At 41.3% G+C, this 20,811-nt stretch overlaps 2 non-coding genes across 2 annotated transcripts; both read right to left on the bottom strand.

Annotated features, from left to right (window-relative positions):
- Positions 1 to 628: 628 nt before the first annotated feature.
- On the bottom strand, positions 629 to 736 carry LOC130942583 (small nucleolar RNA R71). The gene has a single exon (XR_009071150.1). It is a non-coding gene; the product is annotated as a small nucleolar RNA R71 (small nucleolar RNA).
- Positions 737 to 16,141: 15,405 nt separating this feature from the next.
- LOC130942616 (small nucleolar RNA R71) lies at positions 16,142 to 16,248 on the bottom strand. Its single transcript, XR_009071182.1, has one exon. It is a non-coding gene; the product is annotated as a small nucleolar RNA R71 (small nucleolar RNA).
- Between the last annotated feature and the right edge of the window lie 4,563 nt (positions 16,249 to 20,811).

The raw sequence follows: 20,811 nt of genomic DNA, 5'->3' as shown, positions 1-20,811 counted from the left end.
TTCTATTTTTCTTCTTCTCTGACACCTCAAGGAATCTCTATACTGTGACATAGAGGATTCCACATTTTCTTGTTCTCTTCTCTTTCATATGAGCAGGAACAAAGACAAAAGCATTCTTGTTGAAGCTGACCCTGAACCTGAAAGGACCTTGAAGCGAAAGCTAAGAGAAGCTAAGGCACAACTCTCTGTAGAGGACCTAACAGAAATCTTCAAAGAAGAAGACATGGCAGCCGAAAACAACAACAATGCCAATAATGCAAGGAAGGTGCTGGGTGACTTTACTGCACCTACTCCCGACTTCTATGGGAGAAGCATCTCTATCCCTGCCATTGGAGCAAACAATTTTGAGCTTAAGCCTCAATTAGTTTCTCTAATGCAACAGAATTGCAAGTTCCATGGACTTCCATTGGAAGATCCTCATCAGTTCTTAGCTGAGTTCTTGTAAATCTGTGATACTGTCAAGACTAATGGGGTTAACCCTGAGGTCTACAGACTTATGCTATTCCCTTTTGCTGTAAGAGACAGAGCTAGGACATGGTTGGACTCACAACCTAAAGAAAGCCTGGACTCATGGGAAAAGCTAGTCAATGCCTTCTTGGCAAAGTTCTTTCCACCTCAAAAATTGAGTAAGCTTAGAGTGAAAGTCCAAACCTTCAGACAGAAGGCTGGAGAATCCCTCTATGAAGCTTGGAAAAGATACAAACAATTGATCAGAAAATGTCCTTCTGACATGCTTTCTGAATGGAGCATCATAGGTATTTTCTATGATGGTCTCTCTGAACTATCCAAGATGTCTTTGGATAGCTCTGCTGGAGGATCTCTTCATCTGAAGAAGACGCCTACAGAAGCTCAAGAACTAATTGAAATGGTTGCAAATAACCAATTCATGTACACTTCTGAAAGGAATCCTGTGAACAATGGGACTAATCAGAAGAAAGGAGTTCTTGATATTGATACTCTGAATGCCATTCTGGCTCAGAACAAGATATTGACTCAACAAGTCAATTTGATTTCTCAAAGTCTGTCTGGAATGCAAAATGCACCAAGCAGTACTAAGGATGCTTCATCTGAAGAAGAAGCTTATGATCTTGAGAACCCTTCAATGGAAGAGGTGAATTACATGGGAGAACCCTATGGAAACACCTACAATTCTTCATGGAGAAATCACCCAAATCTCTCATGGAAGGATTAACAGAGACCTCAACAAGGTTTCAACAACAATAATAGTGGAAGAAACAGGTTTAGCAATGGCAAGCCTTTTCCATCATCTTCTCAGCAACAGACAGAGAATTCTAAGCAAAACCACTCTGACTTAGCAACCATGGTCTCTGATCTAATCAAAACCACTCAAAGTTTCATGACTGAAACAAGGTCCTCCATTACGAATTTGGAGGCACAAGTGGGACAGCTGAGCAAGAAAATTACTGAACTCCCTCCTAGTACTCTTCCAAGCAATACAGAAGAAAATCCAAAAGGAGAGTGCAAGGCCATCAACATGGCCGAATTTGGAGAGGAAGGAGAGGAAGTGAACGCCACTGAGGAAGACCTCAATGGGCGTGCACTAGCCTCCAATGAGTTCCCTAATGAGGAACCATGGGAATCTGAGGCTCAAAATGAGACCATAGAGATTCCATTGGACTTACTTCTGCCTTTCATGAGCTCTGATGAGTATTCTTCTTCTGAAGAGGAAGAGTATGTCACTGAAGAGCAAGTTGCTAAATACCTTGGAGCAATCATGAAGCTAAATGACAAGTTATTTGGAAATGAGGCTTGGGAGAACGAACCTCCTTTGCTCACCAAAGAACTAGATGACTTGTCTAGGCAGAAATTATCCCAAAAGAGGCAGGACCCTGGGAAGTTCTCCATACCTTGTACCATAGGCACATTGACCTTCAAGAAGGCTCTGTGTGACTTAGGGTCAAGTGTAAACCTCATGCCTCTCTCTGTAATGGAGAAGCTAGGGATCTTTGAGGTACAAGCTGCAAGAATCTCACTAGAGATGGCAGACAATTCAAGAAAACAAGCTTATGGACTTGTAGAGGATGTTCTGGTAAAGATTGAAGACCATTACATCCCTGCTGATTTCATAGTCCTAGAGATTGGGAAGTGCATGGATGAATCTATCATCCTTGGCAGACCCTTCCTAGCCACAGCAAAGGCTGTGATTGATGTTGATGGAGGTGAACTGATCATTCAAGTGAATGAAGAATCCTTTGTGTTTAAGGCTCAAGGATATCCTTCTGTCACCATGGAGAGGAAGCATGAAGAGCTCCTCTCAAAACAGAGCCAAACAGAGCCCCCACAGTCAAACTCTAAGTTTGGTGTTGGGAGGCCACAACTAACTTCTAAGTTTGGTGTTGAACCCCCACACTCAAACTCTAAGTTTGGTGTTGGGAGGTTCCAACATTGCTCTGAGCATCTGTGAGGCTCCATGAGAGCACTCTGTCAAGCTACTGACATTAAAGAAGCGCTTGTTGGGAGGCAACCCAATGTTATATTTTATATATTTCCCTTTGTTATTTTATTTTATTTTGTAGGTTGATGATCATGAGAAGTCACAAAATCAATTGAAAAAGCAAAAACAGAATGAAAAGTAGAAAGAAAAATAGCACACCCTAGAGGAGAGCGTGCTGGCGTTTAAACGCCAGTAAGGCTAGCTGTTGGGCGTTTAACGCCCAGTCTGGCACCATTCTGGGCGTTTAACGCCAGAAAGGGGCACCAGACTGGCGTTAAACGCCAGAAAAGGGCAAGAACTTGGCGTTAAACGCCAGAAATGGGCACCAGCCCGGCGTTTAACGCCAGAATTGGCTAAAAACACAATTTTGCATGCCATTTGGTGCAGGGATGACTTTTTCTTGACACCTTAGGATCTGTGGACCCCACAGGATCCCCACCTACCCCACCACTCTCTCTCTTCTTCACCAATCACCTCAACACCTCTTCCCCAAAAACCCTTCACCTATCAAATCCCATCTTTCTCTTCACCACTCACATCTATCCTTCATAAAACCCCACCTACCTCACCCTTCAAATTCAAACCACTTTCCCTCCCAAACTCACCCTCCCATAGCCGAACCATAACCCTTCCCCCACTCCTATATATACCCATCTTCACTCCTTCATTTTCCCACAACCTAAACACCACTTCTTCCCCTTTTTGGCCGAACACTAAGCCATTCCCTTCTTTCTCATTTCTTCTTCTTCTACTCTCTTCTTTCTTCTTTTGCTCGAGGACGAGCAAACCTTTTAAGTTTGGTGTGGTAAAAGCATTGCTTTTTGTTTTTCCATAACCATTTATGGCATCCAAGGCCGGAGAAACCTCTAGAAAGAGGAAAGGGAAGGCAAAAGCTTCTACCTCCGAGTCATGGGAGATGGAGAGATTCATCTCAAGGGTGCATCAAGACCACTTCTATGAAGTTGTGGCCTTGAAGAAGGTGATCTCCGAGGTCCCTTTTTCACTCAAAAAGAGTGAATATCCGGAGATCCGACATGAGATCCGAAGAAGAGGTTGGGAAGTTCTTACCAACCCCATTCAACAAGTCGGAATCTTAATGGTTCAAGAGTTCTATGCCAATGCATGGATCACCAAGAACCATGATCAAAGTGTGAACCCGGATCCAAAGAATTGGCTTACTATGGTTCGGGGAAAATACTTGGATTTTAGTCCGGAAAATGTAAGGTTGGCATTCAACTTGCCTATGATGCAAGGAGATGAACATCCTTACACTAGAAGGGTCAACTTTGATCAAAGGTTGGACCAAGTCCTCACTGACATTTGTGAAGAGGGCGCCCAATGGAAGAGAGATTCAAGAGGGAAGCTGGTTCAACTAAGAAGGCATGACCTCAAGCCCGTGGCTAGAGGATGGTTGGAGTTTATCCAACGCTCAATCATTCCCACTAGCAACCGGTCCGAAGTACTCTAGACCGGGCCATCATGATTCATAGCATCATGATTGGAGAAGAAGTGGAAGTTCATGAGATTATAGCCCAAGAACTCTATAAGGTGGCGGACAAGTCCTCCACCTTGGCAAGGTTAGCCTTTCCTCACCTCATTTGTCACCTCTGTTATTCAGTTGGAGTTGACATAGAAGGAGACACCCCCATTGATGAGGATAAGCCCATCACTAAGAAAAGGATGGAGCAAACAAGAGACCCCTCTCATCATGAGATCCCTGAGATGCCTCAAGGGATGCACTTCCCTCCACAAGACTATTGGGAGCAACTGAACACCTCCCTAGGAGAATTGAGTTCCAACATGGGACAACTAAGGGTGGAGCACCAAGAACATTCCATCCTCTTCCATGAAATTAGAGAAGATCAAAGAATCATGAGAGAGGAGCAACAAAGACAAGGAAGAGACATTGAGGAGCTCAAGCACTCCATAAGATCTTCAAGAGGAAGAACAAGCCGCCATCACTAAGGTGGACCCGTTCTTTAATCTCCTTGTTCTTTATTTTCTTGTTTTTCGAATTTTCATGCTTATGTTTATCCATGTTTGTGTCTTATGATCATTAGTGTCTTAAGTGTCTATGCCTTAAAGTTATGAATGTCCTATGAATCCATCACCTTTCTTGAATAAAAAATGTTCTTAATTGAAAAAGAAAAAGAATTGCATGAATTTTGAATTTTATAACAGTTTAATTATTTTGATGTGGTGGCAACACTTTTGTTTTCTGAATGCATGCTTAAACAGTGCATATGTCTTTTGAATTTGTGATTCATGAATGTTGGCTCTTGAAAGAATGATGAAAAAGGAGACATGTTACTGAGGATCTGAAAAATCATAAAAATGATTCTTGAAGCAAGAAAAAGCAGTGAATACAAAAAAAAAAAGAGAGAAAGGGAAAGACGAAAAAAGAAAAAAAAAAGAGAGAAAGAAAAAGAAAAGAAAAAGAAAGAAATAAAGTTGTGATCCAAGGCAAAAAGAGTGTGCTTAAGAACCCTGGACACCTCTAATTGGGGACTTTAGCAAAGCTGAGTTACAATCTGAAAAGGTTCACCCAATTATGTGTCTGTGGCATGTATGTATCCGGTGGTAATACTGGAAGACAGAGTGCTTTGGGCCACAGCCAAGACTCAATAAGTAGCTGTGTTCAAGAATCATTATACTTAGCTAGGAGAATCAATAACACTATCTGGATTCTGAGTTCCTAAAGAAGCCAATCATTCTGAGTTTCAAAGGATAGAGTGAGATGCCAAAACTGTTCAGAGGCAAAAAGCTAAAAGCCCCGCTCATCTAATTAATACTGATCTTCATAGATGTTTTTGGAATTCATTGCATATTCTTTTCTTTTTTATCTTATTTGATTTTCAGTTGCTTGAGGACAAGCAACAATTTAAGTTTGGTGTTGTGATGAGCAGATAATTTGTACGCTTTTTGGCATTGTTTTTAGTATGTTTTTAGTATATTTGGTTTAGTTTTTAGTATATTTTTATTAGTTTTTAGTTAAAATTCACTTTTCTGGACTTTACTATGAGTTTGTGTGTTTTTCTGTGATTTCAGGTATTTTCTGACTGAAATTGAGGGACCTGAGCAAAAATCTGATTCAGAGACTGAAAAGGACTGCAGATGCTGTTGGATTCTGATCTCCCTGCACTCGAAGTGGATTTTCTGGAGCTACAGAAGCCCAATTAGCGCGCTCTCAACGGCGTTAGAAAGTAGACATCCTGGGCTTTCCAGCAATATATGATACTCCATACTTTGCCCAAGATTTGATGGCCCAAACCGGCGTTCAAAGTCACCTTTAGAATTTCCAGCGTTAAACGCCGGAACTGGCACCAAAATGGGAGTTAAATGCCCAAACTGGCACAAAAGCTGGCGTTTAACTCCAAGAAGAGTCTCTACACCGAAATGCTTTATTGCTCAGCCCAAGCACACACCAAGTAGGGCCCGGAAGTGGATTTTTATGTCATTTACTCATCTCTGTAAACCTTAGGCTACTAGTTCTCTATAAGTAGGACCTTTTACTATTGTATTAAAGGGATCGGGGTAGCTATCTTTGTTCTCAGGCTATCTTAGATCATTGAGAGGCTGGCCATTCGGCCATGCCTAGACCTTGTTCTTATGTATTTTCAACGGTGGAGTTTCTACACACCATAGATTAAGGTGTGGAGCTCTGCTGTATCTCGAGTATTAATGCAATTACTATTGTTCTTCTATTCAATTCCGCTTGTTCTTGTTCTAAGATATCACTTGTTCTTCAACTTGATGAATGTGATGAGCCGTGACACTCATCATCATTCTCACCTATGAACGTGTGCCTGACAACCACCTCCGTTCTACCTTAGATTGGGTGAATATCTCTTGGATTCCTGATACACGATGCATGGTTGATCGCCTGACAACCGAGCCAGCCATTCCGTGAGATCAGAGTCTTCGTGGTATAGGCTAGAACTGATGGCGGCATTCAAGAGAATCCGGAAGGTCTAACCTTGTCTGTGGTATTCTGAGTAGGATTCAATGATTGAATGACTGTGACGTGCTTCAAACTCCTGAAGGCGGGGCGTTAGTGACAGACGCAAAAGAATCACTGGATTCTATTCCGGCCTGATCGAGAACCGACAGATGGATAGCCGTGCCGTGACAGGGTGCGTTGAACATTTCCACTGAGAGGATGGGAGGTAGCCACTGACAACGGTGAAACCCTTGCATAAGCTTGCCATGGAAAGGAGTAAGAAGGATTGGATGAAGACAGTAGGAAAGCAGAGAGACGGAAGGGACAAAGCATCTCCATTCGCTTATCTGAAATTCTCACCAATGGAATACATAAGTATCTCTATCTTTATCTTTATGTTTTATTCGTATATCACCATATCCATTTGAGTTTGCCTGACTAAGATTTACAAGATGACCATAGCTTGCTTCATACCAACAATCTCCGTGGGATCGACCCTTACTCGCGTAAGGTTTATTACTTGGACGACCCAGTGCACTTGCTGGTTAGTTGTGCGAAGTTGTGTTTATGCCATGGTATTGAACACCAAGTTTTTGGGGTTCATTACCGGGGATTATGAGAGTTGTGAAAAGTATTGTTCACAATTTCGCGCACCAGAATCCAAAGGGAGAGTGCAAGGCCATTGATATAATCAATATGGCCGAATGCACAAGGGAGGAGGAGGACGAAAATCCTAGTGAGGAAGACCTCCTGGGACGTCCCTTAAACAAGAAGGAGTATCCTATTAAGGATCCAAAGGAATATGAGGCTCATATAGAGACCATAGAGATTCCATTAAATCTCCTTCTGCCATTCATGAGCTCTGAAGACTATTCTTCCTCTGAAGAGGATGAAGATGTGACTGGAGAGCAAGTTGCTCAATATTTAGAAGTTATCATGAAGCTGAATGCCAAGTTGTTTGGTAATGAGACTTGGGAAAGTGAACCTCCCTTGCTCATTAGTGAATTAGATACTTGGGTTCAGAAAATTCTACCTCAAAAGAAATAAGATCCTGGCAAGTTCCTAATACCTTGTACCATAGGTACCATGACCTTTGAAAAGGCTCTGTGTGATCTGGGGTCAGGGATAAATCTTATGCCACTCTCTGTAATAGAGAAGCTGGGGATCATTGAGGTACAACCTGCCTTGTTCTCATTACAATTAGCAGACAAGTCATTAAGACAAGCTTATGGAATAGTAGAGGACGTGTTAGTAAAGGTTAAAGGCCTTTACATCCCTACTGATTTCATAATCTTAGACACTAGGAAGGAAGAGGATGATTGCATCATCCTTGGAAGACCTTTCCTAGCCACAGCAGGAGCTGTGATAGATGTCAACAGAGGTGAATTAGTCCTTCAACTGAATGGGGACTACCTTGTGTTTAAGGCACATGGCCATCCCTCTGTGACAAAAGAGAGTAAGCATGAAGAGCTTCTCTCAGTTCAGAGTCAAGACGAGCCCCCACAGTCAAACTCTAAGTTTGGTGTTGGGAGGCCACAACCAAACTTTAAGTTTGGTATTAAGACCCCATATCCAAACTCTAAGTTTGGTGTTGGGACTATACAACATTGACTTGATCAACTTGTGGCTCCATGAGAGCCACTGTCAAGCTATTGACATTAAAGAAGCGCTTGTTGGGAGGCAACCCAATTTTATCTAATTTTTATTTTATTCTATTTTATTGTTATTTTATGTTTTATTAGGTACATGATCATGAGGAGTCACGAAAAAATCATAAAAATTAAAAATAGAGTCAAAAAACAGCAGGAAAAAAAATTTACACCCTGGAGAACGCACAGGCTGGCATTCAACGCCTGTAAGATGCATCTGGCCAGCGTTCAACGCCAGAACAGAGCATCATTCTGGCGCTGAACGCCAGAAACAAGCAACATTCTGGCGCTGAACGCCAGGAATGTGCCTGGAGAAGAAAAGCTGGCGCTGAACGCCAGCAACAAGCATGAAACTGGCGTTCAACGCCAGAAACATGCTTTACATGGGCGTTGAACGCCCAGAATGTGCACCACACGGCGTTTAAACGCCAGAATGGTGTGCAAAGGCATTTTACATGCCTATTTGGTGCAGGGATGGAATTCCTTGACACCTCAGGATCTGTGGACCCCACAGGATCACCTCAGGATCTGTGAACCTCACAGGATCCCCACCTACCTCGCCCTCTCTCTCTCCATTCATGGTCATCCCTTCTGTTTTTCATTCACCACTCACTTCTATCCACTCTTCCCCATAAACCCCACCCACCCTCAAAATTCAAAACTCTTTACCACCCAAACCCACCCATATAGCCGACTACACACATGCCTCCATCTCCTCCATATCTTCTTCTTCTTCTTCATCTTTTCTTTCTTCTCTTGCTCGAGGGCGAGCAATTTTCTAAGTTTGGTGTGGTAAAAGCATAGCTTTTTGCTTTTCCATAACCATTAATGGCACATAAGGCCAGAGACATCCAAAAAAAAAGGGAAGATAAAAGCTTCCACCTCTGAGTCATGGGAGATGAAAAGACTCATGTAAAGGGTTTATAGCTCAGTGGAAGAACATGTGGCTGCAAATCAAGAGATCCCTGAGATACCTCAGGGGATAAATTGTCCTCCACACAAATATTGGAAGCAATTAAGGGTGGAACATCATGAGCACTCCATCATTCTCCAAGAAATAAGAGAAGATCAAAGAGCAATGAGGGAGGAGCAACAAAGGCAAGGAAGGGACATAGAAGAGCTTAAGAACATCATTGGTCCTTCAAGAAGAAGACGCCACTAAAGGTGGATTCATTCCTTGTTCTTATTTCTTTCTGCTTTTCGATTTTTAATGTTGTGTTTATCTATGTTTTGTGTCTTTATTTCATGATCATTAGTATGTAGTAACTATGTCTTAAAGCTATGAATAAATTCCATTAATCCTTCACCTCTCTTAAAAGAAAAATGTTTTAATTCAAAAGAACAAGAAGTACATGAATTTCGAATTTATCCTTGAATTTAGTTTAATTATATTGATGTGGTGACAATACTTTTTGTTTTTTTGAATGAATGCTTAAACAGTGCATATGTCTTTTGATCTTGTGTTTGAATGTTAAAATTGTGGCTCTTGAAAGAATGATGAACAAAGAGAAATGTTATTGATGATCTGAAAAATCATGAAATTGATTCTTGAAGCAAGAAAAAGCAGTGAACAAGAAGAAGCTTGCGAAAAAAAAAGTGGCGAAAAAAATTAGAAAGAAAAAGAAAAAGCAAGCAGAAAAAGCCAATAGCCCTTAAAACCAAAAGGCAAGGGTAAAAAGGATCCAAGGCTTTGAGCATCAATGGATAGGAGGGCCCAAGGAAATAAAATCCAGGCCTAAGCGGCTAACTCAAGCTGTCCCTAACCATGTGCTTGTGTCATGAAGGTCCAAGTGAAAAGCTTGAGACTGAGTGGTTAAAGTCGTGATCCAAAGCAAAAAGAGTGTGCTTAAGAGCTCTGGACACCTCTAACTGGGGACTCTAGCAAAGCTGAGTCACAATCTGAAAAGGTTCACCCAGTTATGTGTCTGTGGCATTTATGTATCCGGTGGTAATACTAGAAAACAGAATGCTTAGGGCCACGGCCAAGACTCATAAGTAGCTGTGTTCAAGAATCAACATGCTTAACTAGGAAAGTTAATAACACTATCCGAAATTCTAAGTTCCTAAAGAAGCCAATCATTCTGAACTTCAAAGGAAAAAGTGAGATGCCAAAACTGTTCAGAAGCAAAAAGCTACAAGTCCCGCTCATCTAAATATAATTAATATTCATTGATATTTTGAAATTTACAGTATACTCTCTTCTTTTTATCCTAATTGATTTTCAGTTGCTTGGGGATAAGCAACAATTTAAGTTTGGTGTTGTGATGAGCGGATAATTTATACGCTTTTTGGCATTGTTTTTAGGTAGTTTTTAGTAAGTTCAAACTACTTTTAGAGATGTTTTCATTAGTTTTTATGTTAAATTCACATTTCTGGACTTTACTATGAGTTTGTGTGTTTTTCTGTGATTTCAGGTAATTTCTGGCTGAAATCGAGGGACTTGAGCAAAACTCTGAAAAAGGCTGACAAAAGGACTGCTGATGTTGTTGGAATCTGACCTCCCTGCACTTAAAATGGATTTTCTGGAGCTACAGAACTCCAATTGGCGCGCTCTCAATGGCGTTGGAAAGTAGACATCCAGAGCTTTCCAGCAATATATAATAGTTCATACTTTATTTAGAAATTGACGATGTAACTTGGCATTGAACGCCAAGTACATGCTGCTATCTGGAGTTAAACGCCAGAAAAACGTCATGATCCGGAGTTGAACGCCCAAAACACGTTATAACTTGGAGTTCAACTCCAAGAAAAGCCTCAGCTCGTGGATAGATCAAGCTCAGCCCAAACATACACCAAGTGGGCCCCGGAAGTGGATTTATGCATCAATTACTTACTCATGTAAACCCTAGGAGCTAGTTTATTATAAATAGAACTTTTTACTATCATAATCTCATCCTGGATTGTATTTTGAATCCTGTGATATCGTTTTGGGGGCTGGCCATTCGGTCATGCCTGAACCTTTCACTTATGTATTTTCAACGGTGGAGTTTCTGCACACCATAGATTAAGGGTGTGGAGCTCTGCTGTACCTCAAGTTTCAATACAATTACTATTACTTTCTATTCAATTCTCTTTTATTCTTATTCCAAGATATACGTTGCACAACACTTTGATGAATGTGATGATCCGTGACACTCATCATCATTCTCACTTATGAACGCGCGTGATTGACAACCACTTCCGTTCTACTTTAGGCTGGGCGCATATCTCTTAGATTCCCCAACAGAATCTTCGTGGTATAAGCCAGATAGATGGCGGCATTCATGGGGATCCGGAAAGTCTAACCTTGTCTGTGGTATTCCGAGTAGGATCCCGGAATTGAATGACTGTGACGAGCTTCAAACTCCTGAAGGCTGGGCGTGATGACAAACGCAAAAGAATCAATGGATTCTATTCCAACCTGATTGAGAACCGACAGATGATTAGCTGTGCTGTGACAGAGCATTTGGAACATTTTCACTGAGAGGATGGGATGTAGCCATCAGCAAGGGTGATGCCTCCAGACGATTAGCCGTGCAGTGACAGCGCATAGGACCATTTTCCCAAGAGGATTGAAAGTAGCCATTGATGATGGCGATGCCCTACATACAGCTTGCCATGGAAAGGAGTAAGAAGGATTGGAAGAGTGAGTAGTGAAGTGGAGTTTCAAGAGGAGCACAGCATCTTCATACGCCTATCTGAAATTCCCACTCTTGATTTACATAAGTATTTCTATCCCTTTTTATTTTCTATTTATTCCATTAATCAAATTTAAACTAATAATCCAATTATCCTTGAATCCGCCTGACTGAGATTTGCAAGGTGACCATAGCTTGCTTCATACCAACAATCTCTGTGGGATCGACCCTTACTCGCGTAAGGTTTATTACTTGGACGACCCAGTACACTTGTTGGTTAGTTGAACGGAGTTGTGAATTCAAATAAAGCCAATTATTAAATTTCATACAAGTACAAAGAGCATGTGATCACAATTTCGTCCACCATGCCTCCTGTAGTCTATACACATTGTCCAACATGTGACTGTTCGTGTAGGAATAAGCTCATTCTTTTCATTCTTGATCACTGTCATCCCTCCTTTCTTGGGAACTACCTGCACAGGACTTACCCAAGGACTGTCAGAAATAGAGTAAATAATACCTGCTTCCCATAATTTCATTACCTCTTTTTGGACCACCTCTTTCATGGTTGGATTGAGTCTCCTTTGTGGTTGCACAACTAGTTTAGCATCGTTGATGAGCGGATAATTTGTACACTTTTTGGCATTGTTTTTAGTATATTTTTAGTATGATCTAGTTAGTTTTTAGTATATTTTTATTAGTTTTTAGTTAAAATTCACTTTTCTGGACTTTACTATGAGTTTGTGTGTTTTTCTGTGATTTCAGGTATTTTCTGGCTGAAATTGAGGGACCTGAGCAAAAATCTGATCCAGAGACTCAAAAGGACTGCAGATGCTGTTGGATTCTGACCTCCCTGCACTCGAAGTGGATTTTCTGGAGCTACAGAAGCCCAATTGGCGCGCTCTCAACGGCGTTGGAAAGTAGACATCCTGGGCTTTCCAGAAATATATAATAGTCTATACTTTGCCCAAGATTTGATGGCCCAAACCGGCGTTCAAAGTCACCTCAAGAAATTCCAGCGTTAAACGCCGGAACTGGCACCTAATTGGGAGTTAAACGCCCAAACTGGCACTAAGCTGGCGTTTAACTCCAAGGAGAGTCTCTACACGAAATTTCTTCATTGCTCAGCCCAAACACACACCAAGTGGGCCCGGAAGTGGATTTTATGTCATTTACTCATCTATGTACTAGTTTTCTATAAGTAGGACCTTTTACTATTGTATTAGAGAGCTTATCGAGGACTTTTGGTAGCTATCTTTGTTTTATGCTATCTTAGACCTTTGGGAGGCTGGCCATTCGGCCATGCCTAGACCTTATGCTTATGTATTTTCAACGGTGGAGTTTTACACACCATAGATTAAGGTGTGGAGCTCTGCTGTACCTCGAGTATTAATGCAATTACTATTGTTCTTCCATTCAATTCCACTTGTTCTTTGTCCAAGATATCACTTGTTCTTCAACATGATGAAGGTGATGATTGATGCCCATCACCATTCTCACCCATGAACAAGGTGACTGACAACCATTCTTGTTCTACAAGCATCTGAGGCTTAGTGAATGTCTCTTGGATTCCTGATTGCACGATGCATGGTTGATCGCCTGACAACCGAGTGCTCGCCTGACAAACGAGCCAACCATTCCGTGAGATCAGAGTCTTCGTGGTATAGGCAGGACCTGATGGCAGCATTCAAGAGAATCCGGAAGGTCTAACCTTGTCTGTGGTATTCTGAGTAGGATTCAATGATTGAATGACTGTGACGTGCTTCAAACCTGTAACCTACTGGGCGTTAGTGACAGACGCAAAAGAGTGATTCTATTCCGGTAGGGGAGGGAACCAAACTGGTGATTGGCAGCACTGTGACAGAGTGCGTGCATTAGCTTTCACTGCGCGGATGGGAGGTAGCTGCTGACAACAGTGAAACCCTACACGAGCTTGCCATGGAAAGGAGTAAGAAAGGATTGGATGAAGGCAGTAGGAAAGCAGAGAGACGGAAGGGAAGGCATCTTCATACGCTTGTCTGAAGCTCTTACACCAATGATATACATAAGTATCACTATCTTTATCTTCTATGTTATTTTTGTTCATCATCATATACATTTGAGTTTGCCTGACTAAGATTTACAAGATGACCATAGCTTGCTTCAATGCTAACAATCTCCGTGGGATCGACCCTTACTCACGTAAGGTATTACTTGGACGACCCAGTGCACTTGCTGGTTAGTTGTGTGAAGTTGTAGTGTTCACAATTTCGCGCACCAAGTTTTTGGCGCCGTTGCCGGGGATTGTTCAAGTTTTGAGCAAGCTTCTGGTAACAATGCCTGAGATTGTTCAGTTTGGACAACTGACGGTTCATCTTGTTGCTTAGATTAGGTACTTATTTTTTTCGAAATTCTTGAAGATGAATTCTAGAGTTTCATGATGATTTGTTGAAATCTGGCTGGCTGAGAAGCCATGTCTAATCTGATTGGACCGAGGTTTCAACTTATCACCACAAGAGCTTGTTGATTTTCATCAATTTTGCTTTTGGAGCAGTGATCTGCTAAGGCTTGGCTGACCTTTGGTCATGTCTAGTGTTTTGGACCGAAGCTTTCTTTGAAAGCTTGCCTGGCTGTGAAGCCATGTCTAATTCCTGGACCGGAGTCTTAGACTAGCATTGCACTGATTCCTGGAATTCTCATTAAGAATTTTGATACCTTTTCCCACTTAATTTTTGAAAAACACAAAAAAATTTACAAAATCATAAAAACCATAAATATTTGATGTTTCCTGCTTAAGTCTAGTGTCTCATCTTAAGTTTGGTGTCAATTGCATGCATCCATTCATGTGTCTTAAGGATCCTCAAGTAATTCTTGATGATTTTTGTGTTCTAATCTTTGAATTCTATTGACTGGAAGTATTTTGTGTGTCTCATATGCATTCTCATATTGTTAGTGTCATAGTATACAAACTACTAAGTTTGGTGTCTTGCATGCATTGTTAATTGATTCCTTTTGCATTTTGATTATTAAAAATCCAAAAATATTTTTAAATTGTGTCTTTTCAAGTCAATGATACAAAGAATTGAAGATTCAGAACATACTGCAGAGAAATTATACAGAAAAAGCTGAGCATTCAAAAATGCCCAGTGAAGAAGGCAGACTGGCGTTTAAACGCCAGCCAGGGTACCTGGTTGGGCGTTTAACGCCCAAAGAGGTAGCATTTTGGGCGTTAAACGCCAGAATGTATACCATTCTGGGCGTTTAACGCCAGGATGGTGCTAGGGGGAAGATTTTGTTTTCAAAATCAATTTTTTCAAGTTTTCAAAGTTTTTCAAAACCAATCTTTTTCAATCATATCTTTCAATCAAATGCTTTCAAAATCATTTCTTTCCTTTTCAAAGATACTTACTAACAATTAATGATTTGATTGAACATTTTTGCCTTTTCTGTTGAGGAAGGTTTTATGTTTGAATCATATCTTTCTTGTTAGGCAAGTCATTAATTTTTAAAATCATATCTTTTCAAATCATATCTTTAAAATTGTTTTCAAATCATATCTTCTCAATCACATCTTTTTAAAACCATAACTTTCAATTAAATCTTTTAACCACATCTTTTTCAAAATAGTTTTCAATCAAATCTTTTTAATTTCTAATTTCAAAATCTTTTTCAAAATCACTTGATTTCTTTTTCACTTTTAATTTTCGAAAATTATCAATCAAATTTTCAAAATGTTTTCAAAATCTTTTAAATGAATTTTCGAAAATTCTTCCCTCATTCCCACTCCTTCTATTTATGGAGTACCACTCCTTCTAAATGCACAATTCGAACCTTATCTAATTAAAGTTCGAATTCTTCTTCTCCTTCTTCTTTCTATTTCTCTTTTCCTCTGACACTTCAAGGAATCTCTATACTGTGACATAGAGGATTCCACATTTTCTTTTTCTCTTCTCTTTCATATGAGCAGGAGCAGAGACAAAGGCATTCTTGTTGAAGCTGACCCTGAACCCGAGAGAACCTTGAAGAGAAAGCTAAGAGAAGCCAAGGCACAACTCTCTTTAGAGGACCTGACCGAATTCTTCAAGGAAGAAGAACACATGGCAGCCGAAAACAACAACAATGCCAACAATGCAAGGAAGATGCTGGGTGACTTCACTGCACCTACTCCCGACTTCTATGGGAGAAGCATCTCTATCCCTGCCATTGGAGCAAACAACTTTGAGCTTAAGCCTCAATTAGTTTCTCTAATGCAACAGAATTGCAAGTTCCATGGACTTCCAATGGAAGATCCTCATCAGTTTTTAGCTGAATTCTTGCAAATCTGTGACACAGTCAAGACTAATGGGGTTAACCCTGAGGTCTATAGACTGATGCTATTTCCTTTTGCTGTAAGAGACAGAGCTAGAATATGGTTGGATTCTCAACCTAAAGAAAGCCTGGACTCTTGGGAAAAGCTAGTCAATGCTTCTTGGCAAAGTTCTTTCCACCACAAAGATGGAGTAAGCTTAGAGTGGAAGTCCAACCTTCAGACAGAAGGATGGAGAATCCCTCTATGAAGCTTGGGAAAGATACAAACAATTAATCAGAAGATGTCCTTCAGACATGCTTTCTGAATGGAGCATCATAGGTATTTTCTATGATGGTCTCTCTGAACTATCCAAGATGTCTTTGGATAGCTCTGCTGGAGGATCTCTTCATCTGAAGAAGACGCCTGCAGAAGCTCAAGAATTGATTGAAATGGTTACAAATAACCAATTCATGTACACTTCTGAAAGAAATCCTGTGAACAATGGGACTAGTCAGAAGAAAGGAGTTCTTGAGATTGACACTCTGAATGCCATATTGGCTCAGAACAAGATATTGACTCAACAAGTCAATTTGATTTCTCAAAGTCTGTTTGGAATGCAAAATGCACCAAGCAGTACTAAGGAAGCTTCATCTGAGGAAGAAGCTTATGATCCTGAGAACCCTTCAATGGAAGAGGTGAATTACCTAGGAGAACCCTATGGAAACACCTACAATTCTTCATGGAGAAATCACCCCAATTTCTCATGGAAGACTCAAGAGAGACCTCAACAAGGTTTCAATAACAATAATGGTGGAAGAAACAGGTTTAGCAATGGCAAGCCTTTTCCATCATCTTCTCAGCAACAGACAGAGAGTTCTAAGCAGAATACTTCTGACTTAGCAACAATGGTCTCTGATCTAATAAAGACCACTCAAAGTTTCATGAATGAAACAAGGTCCTCCATCAGAAATTTGGAAGGACAAGTGGGTCAGCTGAGCAAGAAAGTTACTGAACTCCCTCCTAGCACTCTCCCAAGTAATACAGAAGAAAATCCAAAAGGAGAGTGCAAAGCCATAGACATGGCCGAATATGGAGAGGAAAGAGAGGAGGAGGACGCCACTGAGGAAGACCTCAGTGGGCGTGTACCAATCTCCTCTGAGTTCCTCAATGAGGAACAATGGGAATCTGAGGCCCAAAATGAGACCATAGAGATCCCATTGGACTTACTTCTGCCATTCATGAGCTCTGATGAGTATTCTTCCTCTGAAGAGGATGAGTATGTCACTGAAGAGCAAGTTGCTAAATACCTTGGAGCAATCATGAAGCTAAATGACAAGTTATTTGGAAATGAGACTTGGGAGGATGAACCCCCCTTGCTCACCAAAGAACTGGATGACTTGTCTAGGCAGAAACTGCCTCAAATGAGGCAAGATCCTGGGAAGTTTTCTATACCTTGTACCATAGGCACCATGACCTTCAAGAAGGCCTTGTGTGACTTAGGGTCAAGTGTAAACCTCATGCCCCTCTCTGTAATGGAGAAATTAGGGATCCTTGGGGTGCAAGCTGCAAGAATCTCATTAGAGATGGCAGACAATTCAAGAAAACAAGCTCATGGACTTGTAGAGAATGTTTTGGTGAAGATTGAGGACCATTACATCCCTACTGATTTCATAGTCCTAGAGACTGGGAAGTGCATGGATGAATCCATCATCCTTGGCAGACCCTTCCGAGCCACAGCAAAGGCTGTGATTGATGTTGATAGAGGAGAGTTGATCATTCAAGTGAATGAAGAATCCTTGGTGTTTAAGGCCCAAGGACATCCCTCTATCATCATGGAGAGGAAGCATGAAGAGCTTCTCTCAAAACAGAGCCAAGCAGAGCCCCCACAGTCAAACTCTAAGTTTGGTGTTGGGAGGCCACAACCAAACTCTAAGTTTGGTGTTGAACCCCCACATTCAAACTCTAAGTTTGGTGTTGGGAGGTTCCAACACGGCTCTGAGCATCTGTGAGGCTCCATGAGAGTCCTCTGTCAAGCTAATGACATTAAAGAAGCGCTTGTTGGGAGGCAACCCAATGTTTTATGGTTAACTATTTTCTTTTGTTATTTTATCTTTTTTGTAGGTTGATGATCATAAGAAGTCACAAAAACAATGAAAAAAAGCAGAAACAGAATGAAAAACAGGAAGAAAAATAGCACACCCTGGAGGAAGAAGCTGCTGGCGTTTAAACGCCAGTAAGCCTAACAGTTGGGCGTTTAACGCCCAGTCTGGCACCATTCTGGGCGTTTAACGCCAGAAAGGGGCACCAGACTGGCGTTAAACGCCAGTAAAGGGCAACAACCTGGCGTTAAACGCCAGGAATGGGCACCAGCCCGGCGTTTAACGCCAGAAATAGCTCAAAACGTGATTTTGAGCAACATTTGGTGCAGGGATGACTTTTCCTTGACACCACAGGATCTGTGGACCCCACAGGACCCCACCATCACTCTCTCTCTTCCCCCATTCACCAATCACCTCAATACCTCTTCCCCAAAAACCTTTCACCTATCAAATCCCATCTTTCTCTTCACCACTCACATCCATCCTTCATAAATCCCCACCAACCTCACCCTTCAAATTCAAACCACTTTCCCTCCCAAAACCCACCCTAATGGCCGAACCTTTACCCCCCTCTCCTATATATACCTTCTTCAACTCTTCATTTTCACACAACCTAAACACCCTTTCTTACCCTTCTTGGCCGAACACACTACCATCTCCCTTCCTCATTCTTCTTCTTCTACTCTCTCTTTCTTCTTTTGCTCGAGGACGAGCAAACATTTAAGTTTGGTGTGGTAAAAGCGTTGCTTTTTCATAACCATTTATGGCATCCAAGGCCGGAGAAACCTCTAAAAAGAGGAAAGGGAAGGCAAAAGCTTCCACCTCCGAGTCATGGGAGATGGATAGATTCCTCTCAAGGGTGCATCAAGTCCACTTCTATGAAGTTGTGGCCTTGAAGAAGGTGATCCCCGAGGTCCCCTTTTCACTCAAAAAGGGTGAATATCCGGAGATCCGCCATGAGATCCGAAGAAGAGGTTGGGAAGTACTCACCAACCCCATTCAACAAGTCGGAATCTTGATGGTTCAAGAGTTCTATGCCAATGCATGGATCACCAAGAACCATGACCAAAGTGTGAACCCGAATCCAAAGAATTATCTCACTATGGTTCGGGGGAAATACTTGGATTTTAGTCCGGAGAGTGTGAGGGTGGCGTTCAACTTGCCTATGATGCAAGGAGATGAGCATCCTTACACTAGAAGGGTCAACTTTGATCAAAGGTTGGACCAAGTCCTCACAACCATATGTGAAGAGGGCGCACAATGGAAGCAAGATTCAAGAGGAAAGCCGGTTCAATTGAGAAGGCATGACCTCAAGCCCGTGGCTAGAGGATGGTTAGAGTTCATACAACGCTCAATCATTCCCACTAGCAACCGGTCCGAAGTTACCATAGACCGGGCCATCATGATTCATAGCATCATGATTGGAGAAGAAATAGAGGTTCATGAGGTTATAGCCCAAGAACTCTATAAAGTGGCGGACAAGTCTTCCACCTTGGCAAGGCTAGCCTTTCCTCATCTCATTTGTCACCTCTGTTATTCAGTTGGAGTTGACATAGAAGGAGATACCCCCATTGATGAGGACAAGCCCATCACCAAGAAAAGGATGGAGCACACAAGAGACCCCTCTCATCAAGAGATCCCTGAGATTCCTCAAGGGATGCACTTTCCTCCACAAAATTATTGGGAGCAACTAAACACCTCCCTAGGAGAATTGAGTTCCAACATGGGACAACTAAGGGTGGAGCATCAAGAACACTCCATTCTCCTTCATGAAATTAGAGAAGACCAAAGAATCATGAGGGAGGAGCAACAAAGACAAGGAAGAGACATTGAGGAGCTCAAGCACTCCATAGGATCTTCAAGAGCAAGAAAGAGCCGCCATCACTAAGGTGGACCCGTTCCTTGATTTCCTTGTTCTTTATTCTTCTGTTTTTCGATTTTTATGCTTATGGTTATCCATGTTTGTGTCTTGTGATCATTAGTGTCTATGCCTTAAAGTTATGAATGTCCTATGAATCCATCACCTTTCTTGAATAAAAACGTGCTTAATTGAAAAGGAAAGAATTGCATGAATTCTGAATTTTATAATAGTTTAATTATTTTGATGTGGTGGCAACACTTTTGTTCTCTGAATGTATGCTTGAACAGTGCATATGTCTTTTGAATTTGTGGTTCATGAATGTTGGCTCTTGAAAGAATGATGAAAAAGGAGACATGTTACTGAGGATCTGAAAAATCATTAAAAATGATTCTTGAAGCAAGAAAAAGCAGTGAATACAAAAAAAAAAAAGAGAAAGAAGCAAACGAAAAAAAAAAGAGAAAAAAAAAAGAAGAAAGAAAAAGAAAGAATAAGAGTTGTGATCCAAGGCAAAAAAGAGTGTGCTTAAGAACCCTGGACACCTCTAATTGGGGACTTTAGCAAAGCTGAGTCACAATCTGAAAAGGTTCACCCAATTATGTGTCTGTGGCATGTATGTATCCGGTGGTAATACTGGAAGACAGAGTGCTTTGGGCCACAGCCAAGACTCAATAAATAGCTATGTTCAAGAATCATCATACTTTACTAGGAGAATCATTAACACTATCTGGATTCTGAGTTCCTAAAGAAGCCAATCATTCTGAATTACAAGGGATAGAGTGAGATGCCAAAACTGTTCAGAGGCAAAAAGTTGAAAGCCCCGCTCATCTAATTGATACTGATCTTCATAGATATTTTTGGAGTTCATTGCATATTCTCTTCTTTTTTATCTTATTTGATTTTCAGTTGCTTGGGGACAAGCAACA

The sequence above is a fragment of the Arachis stenosperma genome, chromosome 7 (genome assembly GCF_014773155.1).
Source record: "Arachis stenosperma cultivar V10309 chromosome 7, arast.V10309.gnm1.PFL2, whole genome shotgun sequence".
Taxonomy (NCBI): Eukaryota; Viridiplantae; Streptophyta; class Magnoliopsida; order Fabales; family Fabaceae; genus Arachis; species Arachis stenosperma.
Note: the sequence above shows the minus strand (reverse complement) of the source record. Positions and strands in the feature narration are given on the sequence as shown.